Source organism: Chelonoidis abingdonii, chromosome 11 (assembly GCF_003597395.2).
Source record: "Chelonoidis abingdonii isolate Lonesome George chromosome 11, CheloAbing_2.0, whole genome shotgun sequence".
Taxonomy (NCBI): domain Eukaryota; kingdom Metazoa; phylum Chordata; order Testudines; family Testudinidae; genus Chelonoidis; species Chelonoidis abingdonii.
Window position 1 is genome coordinate 15,439,885 of NC_133779.1, and position 9,089 is coordinate 15,448,973.

Sequence of the window (9,089 nt, forward strand, 5' to 3'; positions counted from 1 at the left end):
GCTGTGCCCCCACAGCAAGTCTGCTGGCCCAGCAGCCCCCAGCTCACGGGTAAGTGTCATGAATGATGGCGCTGGCTGCAGTGGGGCCACGACCCTCCCGCTCCAATGAGCACAGCAAATTTCACAGCTAAGCGGCCCCAGCTGGAGTCCTTCAGGCCGCGCTCATTGATGATTTATGATCCCAGCGAAGATGATAGGACAGAGGCGCTGCAGCCTAAAAACTGGCCTAGTCGGGAGTGAGAGGCACTGGCAGAGCTGGGGGGAGCCCAGAGCTGGGCTAGCAGGGGGCTGTGAGTCGGGAGTGAGGGGCACCGGCAGAGCTGGGGGGAGCCCAGGGGTGGGCTAGCAGGGGCTGTGGGTCAGGAGTGAGGGGCACTGGCAGGGCTGGGGGGAGCCCAGGGGTGGGCTAGCAGGGGCTGCGGGGAGGGAGTGAGGGGCACTGGCAGGGCTGGGGGGAGCCCAGAGCTGGGCTAGCAGGGGGCTGTGGGTCGGGAGTGAGGGGCACTGGCAAAGCGGGAGGAGGGGAGCCGAGGGAGCTGCAGGTCAGGATAGAATCGCCATCGCTAGAAACTCTCCATTGCAGCGAGCGCCCACCAGGGGTCGCTGTGAGTTCACACCTACAGCACGTGGGGCTGAGCCCTGGGCAGCTCCGTGCACTGAGGGGGAAGGGGCCCAAAGCCAGCAGCAGGGGGGTTAACAGCTCTCTGGACATCCCCCGGGCGGGGGCAGCGCCAGAGATACCCCCCAGCACACATAACAGGCATCCCCCTCAATGTGCCCCTCAGTCCCGACTTGCAGCCCCCTGCCAGCCCTGGGCTCCCCTCCCCCGGCTCTGCCGGTGCCCCTCACTCCTGACCCGCAGCCCCTGCTAGCCCAGCCCTGTGACTCTGGGCTTCCCCCGGTGAGAGTGCCCCCGGCTGTGGAGATGTCCCATGGTCCTGGGGTCCCCCCCCCCGTGAGAGCGCCCCCTGCTGGGCAGACCCCCTCTAGTCTGCCCTGCCCCCGCTTCCCTCACCATGACATCCCCTGCTAGAGAGCCCCCCCACCCCAGGGCTGTCAGCCTGTCAGTGTTGCTGCTGGGCAGAGGGTCCCCAGGGAGGAGCCAGGCTGAGCTGTCAGGGCTCCCTGCTGGGCTGTGGGGCGGGAGATGTCAGAGCAGCCCAGACAGTTGGGGAGGGGGGCATGGAGGACAGAGGAGCGGGAAGGAGATGGCAGAGGAGGAGGGAGAGGGGGCTGGGACAGGCAGACATGGGGGTGCTGGGACTGTAAGGTGGATTTGGCTGAGGCCAGAGGTCCCCCCCCAGCTCTGCCGGTGCCCCTCACTCCCGACCCGCAGCCTCTGCTAGCCCAGCCCTGGGCCTCCAGCCCTGCTGGTGCCCCTCACTCCCGACCTGCAGCCTCTGCTAGCCCAGCCCTGGGCTCCCCCCCAGCTCTGCCGGTGCCCCTCACTCCCGACCTGCAGCCCCTGCTAGCCCAGCCCTGGGCTCCCCCCAGCCCTGCCGGTGCCCCTCACTCCCGACCTGCAGCCCCTGCTAGCCCAGCCCTGCGCTCCCCCCAGCCCTGCCGGTGCCCCTCACTCCCGACCTGCAGCCAGGGGCGGCTCCAGGCCCCAGCACGCCAAGCCCATGCCTGGAGCAGCAAGCCGTGGGAGGTGCTCTGCTGGTCGCCATGAGGGCAGCAGGCAGGTTGCCTTTGGCAGCTTGCCTGCAGAGGGTCTGCTGGTCCCGCGGCTTCGGAGGACCTCCTGCAGGCAGACCTCCCGAAGGCAGCCTGCCTGCCATGCTTGGGGCGGCAAAATGCCTAGAGCCGCCCCTGCCTGCAGCCCCCTGCTAGCCTGGCCCTGGGCTCTCCCCAGGTGCTGTGGTTAAGGGGTGCTGGGGGGGCTCTGTTTAGAGATGTCCCCAGGGCCTGCACTCACTCATGGCTCCATCCCTCACCTTAACCCAGATGGTCTTGCAGGCTGAAGCAGCGCGGGGCTGAAATGCCAGCCAGTAACACCAGCCGGGATGGGAGAAAGCCAGGGCCTGTGCCCTCGATGGAGTGTCGCTCTGATCCCCCACGGTGGGGGGCTGGCTCTGATCCCCCAGGGCAGGGACTGGCTGTCTCAGGTGGGTGGGGAATGAGGCCCGGGGCCTGTCCCCTCTAGGGAGCCCTGGCTCCCATGCAGCCAAGGGCAGGGACGTTAAATCCTCTATCTGCCGGCTCATCCTGCTGACTATCTACTGCTCCTGCTGCCACCCCAGGGCTGCCCTGGACGAATCTCTGCCCCGCACAGTCCATGTGCCCCCCCCAATCCACCCCTCCCCGCCCTGCTGCCATGCTGCCTTTTCCATATTTAGTGTCACACTCTGAGGTGGCCTGTTCCCAGCCCCACACCCTGCCAGGATCCCTGAATAACCAGCCCTTCATCCCAACCCCAGAGGGGCCACGTCCCAGTGCTGGGCAAGGGGTCCGTGTGTAAACACCAGCACAATGCACCACAGACAGTGATACACAACTGCAACATGACACGGCACACACAAAGAGCTACCCCTGACTGTGCCCACACTCACACGCCGGCAAGGGGGAGGTCACACCCACTCATGGACCAGGGCCCAGCCCCTCCAGCAGTGGGCGGCAGGGACACACACACACATCCAGCTCTATCCCCAGCTCCGGGAGGGGAGTGGGGAGTAGTGGTTAGAGACGGGGGGCTGGGAGCCAGGACTCCTGGGTTCTCTCCCTCCTTGGCCCCGATGCTTGCTCGATAACCTCCCTGCACTCTCCTCTGCCTCTGCACAGCGAGCAGCTCTCCTGGCCCATCTGCTCAGCTCGTTTGGCTGCTAACGAACCAGTAATTACCTGTGGTGTGTGTCCAGGCTGGGCTGACAGCAAGGTGGGGTCGGGGGGTGAGCCCTGACAACAAGGCACCCACCGCCTTCACCTTAGGGCGGGAGACTCAGGGGGGTGGGGAATAGGGCCTGGGGTCCGTTCCCTCTAGGGGGCGCCTGCTCCCACCCGGCCCCCGGGCAGGGACTGGCTGGCTCAGGGGGGCAGGGAATGGGGCCCAGGACTTTTCCCCTCTAGGGGGCGCCGGCTCCCACCCGGCTCCTGGGCAGGGACTGGCTGGCTCGGGGGCAGGGAATGGGGCATGGGGCCTTTCCCCCCTAGGGGGCGCCAGCTCCCATCTGGCCCAATGGTGGGTGGGGGCTGGCTCTCCCGCCCCCCATGCAACGTCTTGATCCAAAGTGATTGTGCTAATTGTGTTCTTAATTAATAAGAGCCCCCTTAAGGGGAGAGACCAGTTCTCCCAAAGCGGCATGCCAGGGAGAAGACAGACCCAGAAGGAGCCCAGACATCCCGCTCCATGACGGAAATGCAGGAGGGGATGGGGGACCGGAGACGTTCCCAGAGGGAAGGGTCAGCCTTCCCCCACCCGAGATCCAAGTGCCAAGATGGAGGGATGCCCTTAACCCAGGCCGAGTTCTGACGGCCGCAGACAGGAATTTCATCCTACAGAAGAAGCACTTGAAGGCGGAAGCAGAGGAGAGAAGAGAGGTGAAGTGCTTGAAGGCCAAAGCGAAGCAGAAGTGCTTGGAGGTGGAAATGGAGCTGAAGCGCTCAGAGCTGGAACGGGTAGCCCTAACAATCCTTCTCCAGATACCGCTCCCCATTCCAAGAAATTCCCCACCTACAAGGGAGGCGATGATACAGGGGCCTTAGAAAATTTCGCAACGGCCTGCCTTGGTACAGCATCCCTCCAGACCAGTACATGGTGGAGCTGAGGCCGCTGCTCAGTGGACTCTTAGCAGAGGTGGCAGCTGAAATGCCAAGAGAACACATGAATGAGTACGAACTTTTTAAACAAAAGGCTGGAATTAGGAGGGGGCTAACACCCAAGCATGCCCGTCAGCGGTTCAGAGACCTAAGGTAGAAACCAGACGTGGCATTTTCCCAACACGCCCACCACACTGTAAAAAATTGGGATGCCTGGATATCAGGAGCAAATATTACATCTCTGGGTGATCTGACTGTTCTATTGCAGGTGGAGCAGTTCTTGGAGGGGGTTCCTGAGGAAATAGAAAGGTACATGCTAGATGGGAACCCAAAACTGTAACCAAGGCAGGGGAGATCAGAGCCAAGTGGGTGGAGGTGGCGGAGAAGAAAGCCAGTAGCAGTTGGTGGGGATACCAGAAGGCACAACCCGAGGCAACACCCCACCTTCGGGTCAGCCCCAGACCCCACCTCGCAAGGAGGAGCCCTCCACACCGCCAGGGAGACCCCAGACGCCCTCTCATCCCACCACCCCACTCTCCAAGCACCCACTTCGCCCCAGCCCTCAGTCAGCTGGGTGATGCTTCAAATGTAATGAACTGGGGCATGTGAAGGCCAAGTGGCCCAGGAGCACCAGCCGACTGCAACTCATCACCCTGGGGTCCCACCGAGCCTTCAGGCCCAGATGCCTCACAGATACCCCCAGAGCGAAGGGAAACTGTGAGTGTGGGCGGGAGGGAGATTACTGCGTGGAGAAGCACTGGAGCACAGGTGTAAGGTATCCTCCAATCCCTGGCGGACCCCAAATTCATCGACCCACAGCCCAGGTGATGGTGCAGCCCTTTAAGGCCAATTCTTTTAGCTTGCCTACAGCCAAGCTGCCTGTCCAGTACAAGGGCTGGTCAGGAATATGGACTTTTGGAGTCTATGACGATTATCCCATTCCCATGCTGCTGGGAGAAGACTTAGCCAACCATGTGAGGCTAAGAAAAAGGGTGAGGATGGACCCCCGCAGCCAAGCTAGACCTAACTCCACCAGAGGTGGTGAACCAGACCCCAGACTAGAGTCTATGGCAACAGTTGTAGATCCAGTTCCTGGGACCAGCCAGAACCAGCCCCAGGATAGGAACTGGTGGCGCAGTCAACACCAGAGCTCATGCCTGAAACCCCACCTGAGCCAGGAGAACCAGCACTAAGAGGTGCCACGGATCCTGCACCTGCAGCAGCAGCTAGACCAGCGCGAGAGGCTCAACCAGAGCCTGAAATACCACCCAGTCCACCAGCGGAGAGCGGTTCCCAGTCGACGGAGACACCTGCATCGCTTGCCATGGCACCCAGCCCAAGTCCACAACCCAGCAAGGAACCGATGTCTCCAGCATCAAGGGAGCAGTTCTAGGCAGAGCAGAGCCTCCAGGGACGGCGGCATGGAGCGACCCAACACCTCTCAGCTCTTCCAACAGGTCCAGGTTTGTTGTAGACTCTTATGCAAGGAAACTCTTTCTGGTGGGCACAAGGAGGACTGACAACCTCAGCGACAATGGTAGTTCCAACTAAGTATAGAGAAAAGCTCTTCAGCTTAGCCCAGGATCACGCTAGTGGCCATGCTGGGGTGAACAGGACCAAAGACCCTTTGGGGAAGTCATTCCAATGGGAGGGAATGGGCAAGGATGTTTCTACCCATGTCCAGTTTTGTGAGGTCTGCCAGAGAGTGGGAAAACCCCAAGACCAGGTCACGGCCCTTTTCCAGCCACTGCCTGTCATTGAGGTTCCATTTCAGCGAGTAGCTGTGGATATTCTGGGTCTTTCCCTAAGAAGACACCCAGAGGGAAGCTGTACATACTGACTGTCATGGATTTTTCCTGGCAGACATTTTTGCCAGGGTAGGTTGGCCCTCCGACATCCTTATGGATTCAGGAACTAAGTTTCTGGCAGGGACCATGAAACGTCTTTGGGAAGCTGATGGGTTGAACCACTTGGTGGCCACCGCTTGCCACCATCAAACCAATGGCCTGGTGGAGAAGTTTAATGGGACTTTGGGGGCCATGATACATAAATTCGTGAACGAGCACGCCAATGATTGGGACCTAGTGTTGCAGCAGTTGCTCTTTGCCTACAGGTCTGTACCGCATCCCAGTTTGGGATTATCACCCTTTGAACTCGTTTATGGCCATGAAGTTAAGGGGCCATTTCAGCTGGTGAAGCAGCAATGGGAGGGGGTTACATCTCCAGGAACTAACATTTTGGGCTTTGTAACCAACCTGCAAAACACCCTCAAGGACTTTCTAGCCCTTGCTTGAGAAAACCTACAGGATGCTCAGCAAGAGCAAAAGGCCTGGTATGATAAACATGCCAGAGAGTGTTTCCTTCAGAGTAGGTGACCAAGTCATGGTCCTGAAAGCGCTCCAGGCCACGAAGATGGAAGCATTGTGGGAGGGGCCATTTATGGTCCGAGAGCACTCGGGAGCTGTTAATTACCTCCTTGCATTCCCACACCTTACCCTAAAACCTAAAGTGTACCATGTTAATCCTCTAAAACCCTTTTATTCCAGAGAAGTCAAGGTTCTCCAGTTTCCAGCCCAGGAGAGAGACGATGCTGAGTGGCCTGAAGGAGTTTACTATGAAGGAAAAAGCAATGGTGGTGTGGAAGAGGTGAGCCTTTCCATCACCCATGGGTGTAAGCAACGCAGCAAATCCAGGAGCTGTACACCAGCTTCGCGACAATGTTTTCAGCCATCCCAGGATGGACAGAACGGGCGTGTCACTCCGTTGACACAGGTGATGCTCACCCAATTAGAGCCCAACCTTACCGGGTGTCTCCTCAAGCCAAAACCGCAATAGAAAGGGAGATCAAAGACATGTTACAGATGGGTGTAATCCGCCCCTCTGAGACTGCATGGGCCTGTCCAGTGGTTCTGGTTCCCAAACCAGATGGCAAAATCCACTTTTGTGTGGACTGCCGTAAGCTAAATGCTGTAACTCACCCAGAGAACTATCCAATGCCACGCACAGGTGAGCTATTGGAGAAAGTGGGACGTGCCCAGTTCATCTCTACAATAGACTTAACCAAGGGGTATTGGCAGGTGCTGCTGGATGACCCAGCCAGGAAAAGGTCGGCCTTCATCTCCCATGTAGGGCTGCATGAATTTAATGACCAGGAAAAACCAGGCAAATGCCGTTCAGTGGACTGAGAAGTGTCAGAAAGCCTTTCGTCAGCTTGAGGTGGCCCTTACGTCTGACCCTGTACTGAGGGCCCCGAACTTCGACCAACCATTCGTCATAACCACAGATGCGTCCGAGCGCGGAGTAGGAGCAGTTTTAATGCAGGAAGGAGCAGATCACCAATTCCATCTTGTTGTGTTCCTCAGCAAAAAACTTTTGGAGCGGGAAAGCCACAGGTCAGTCTCAGCGAGAGAACGTTACGCCATTGTGTATGCTCTGGGGAAGCTGCGGCTGTGCCTTTGGGGACGGCGGTTCCACCTGCAGACTGGCCATGCTGCGCTGAAGTGGCTTCACACTGTCAAAGAGGCTAACAAAAAACGTCCTCCGTGGAGTGTAACTCTTGGAGAGTTTGCTTTTAAAATACAGCACATTTCAGGAGCCTCTATCCAAGTGGCTGATGCACTCTCCTGGGAAGGTTCCCCAGAATCAGCCAGGTCAAAATGTCCCTCTATTCGAAGTCATTGTAGTCGTTGAAATGTATAAAATACTGTTTAGTTCTTCATGTAATTATTCGTAAAATTAGAGGTGCATGGATCTTATTAACTCTTTTTTCCTAAACCTCCAGGAAGAAATCCCAGCCGGCGTGGACCCAACCTGAACCAGGCTGGCCAGCACCATCTGTGATTTGGGAGGTATCTGATAAATGAAGGGAGGGAGGTAGCCCCCTTTTATGGACATCCAGTCAGCCAGTCGGTATAAAATCCCTCTTAGTAGCTGCTCTCGAATTGCTCTACCTGTAAAGGGTTAACAAGCCGCACTGCTTTGCACAGGTAACAGGAAGTGAGCGGACACCTGGCCAAAGGAGCCAATGGGAAGGCTAGAGCCTTTTAAAACTGAAAAAAACTTCCCCTTTGTCTGTCTGTGGTTGTTCTCCGGGGAGAGGTGGACAGGGCAGAGCAATGCTGTAAGAAGCTTGGGGCCGGGCACGAAAAATCATCAGTATCATACCGAGAAACTACTCATCTGAAACCCCAGATGTGTAAGTAGATCAGGGAATGTCTAGGAAGACGCTATTTGGTTTATCTCTGTTTATTTCTTCATGGCGTGTGGACTCCTCTGGGCTAACCCTGGGTGCTTTTGTTTTTGCTTGAAACCTTTCAGCGGGACCCCAGGAAAGCTAGTCTGGGTGCTTAATCCTTGGAATTGCTCTCTGAAAATCTAACACTAGCCTCCGTTCCCAGGTGTATTTTCATTTTTAAGAACAGGGTTTGGGTTTCGGTGCCTTAAGAGGTTTGTGTGCACGGTGTTTAGTTAGCTGGTGGGAACAGCTGATTTCCTTTTCTTTTTTTTCTCTTTCCATTCTCAGGTCTTCCCAGACTGGGGGTGAAAGGGCTTGCGGCTCCCCACAGGGAGGAATTCCCAAACACGGCTTCCTGGGCTCTCAAAGGGGTTCTGCACTTGGCAGTGAGCCCTGACAGAGGGGCTGGGGGTGAGTTTGAGGGGAAGGTTCAGGGTGCAAGTTTGGGGGTCCAGGGTTTAGTTTGGGGAGGAGGTTCCGGGGATAGTTGGGCTGGGGGAGTTGAGGGGAGTCACAGGGAGCTGGGGGCTGGGGATGATTAGGAGAGGTGCAGGGGATGGGGGCGGGGGTGAGTTGAGGTCAAGTTCAGAGGTCGGTGGAGGTGAGTTTGAGGTGGAGTCAGGGGGAGGTGGGGCGGGTTGATTGGAGAGGAGGCTTAGGGGTAAGGTTGAGGGTGAGGTCAGGGAGGATGGGGGGCTTGGGGTGAATATTGAGGGGAGTGCTCAGGGGTAAGTTGGGGCTGAGTAGTTGGAGGGGAGGTCGGGAGTAGTGGGGGTGGGGTGATTGAGGAGGGGTCAGGGGAGGTTGGGCTGGGGAGTTTGAGGAGCCCCACGGCTTGGGGTAAGGTGAGGCGGGTGTGAGTTAGGGGGAGGTTCAAGCGCGGGAGCCCTTTGGGGGGAAGATATCAGCGGGGAGCTTGGGGTTTTCTGGCTGTCACGTTGAGGGGGACGTTCCAGCGGAGGAGGTTGGGGGGGCTGGGGTGAGTTGAGGGTCAGCCGAGGTTCAGGGGTGATTGAGGGCGAGCTTCAGGGTTCGGTTGGCGGGGTGATTTGAAGGTGAGGTCAGGGGAGTGGTGGGGGCGGGAGGGAGCTGAGGGGAG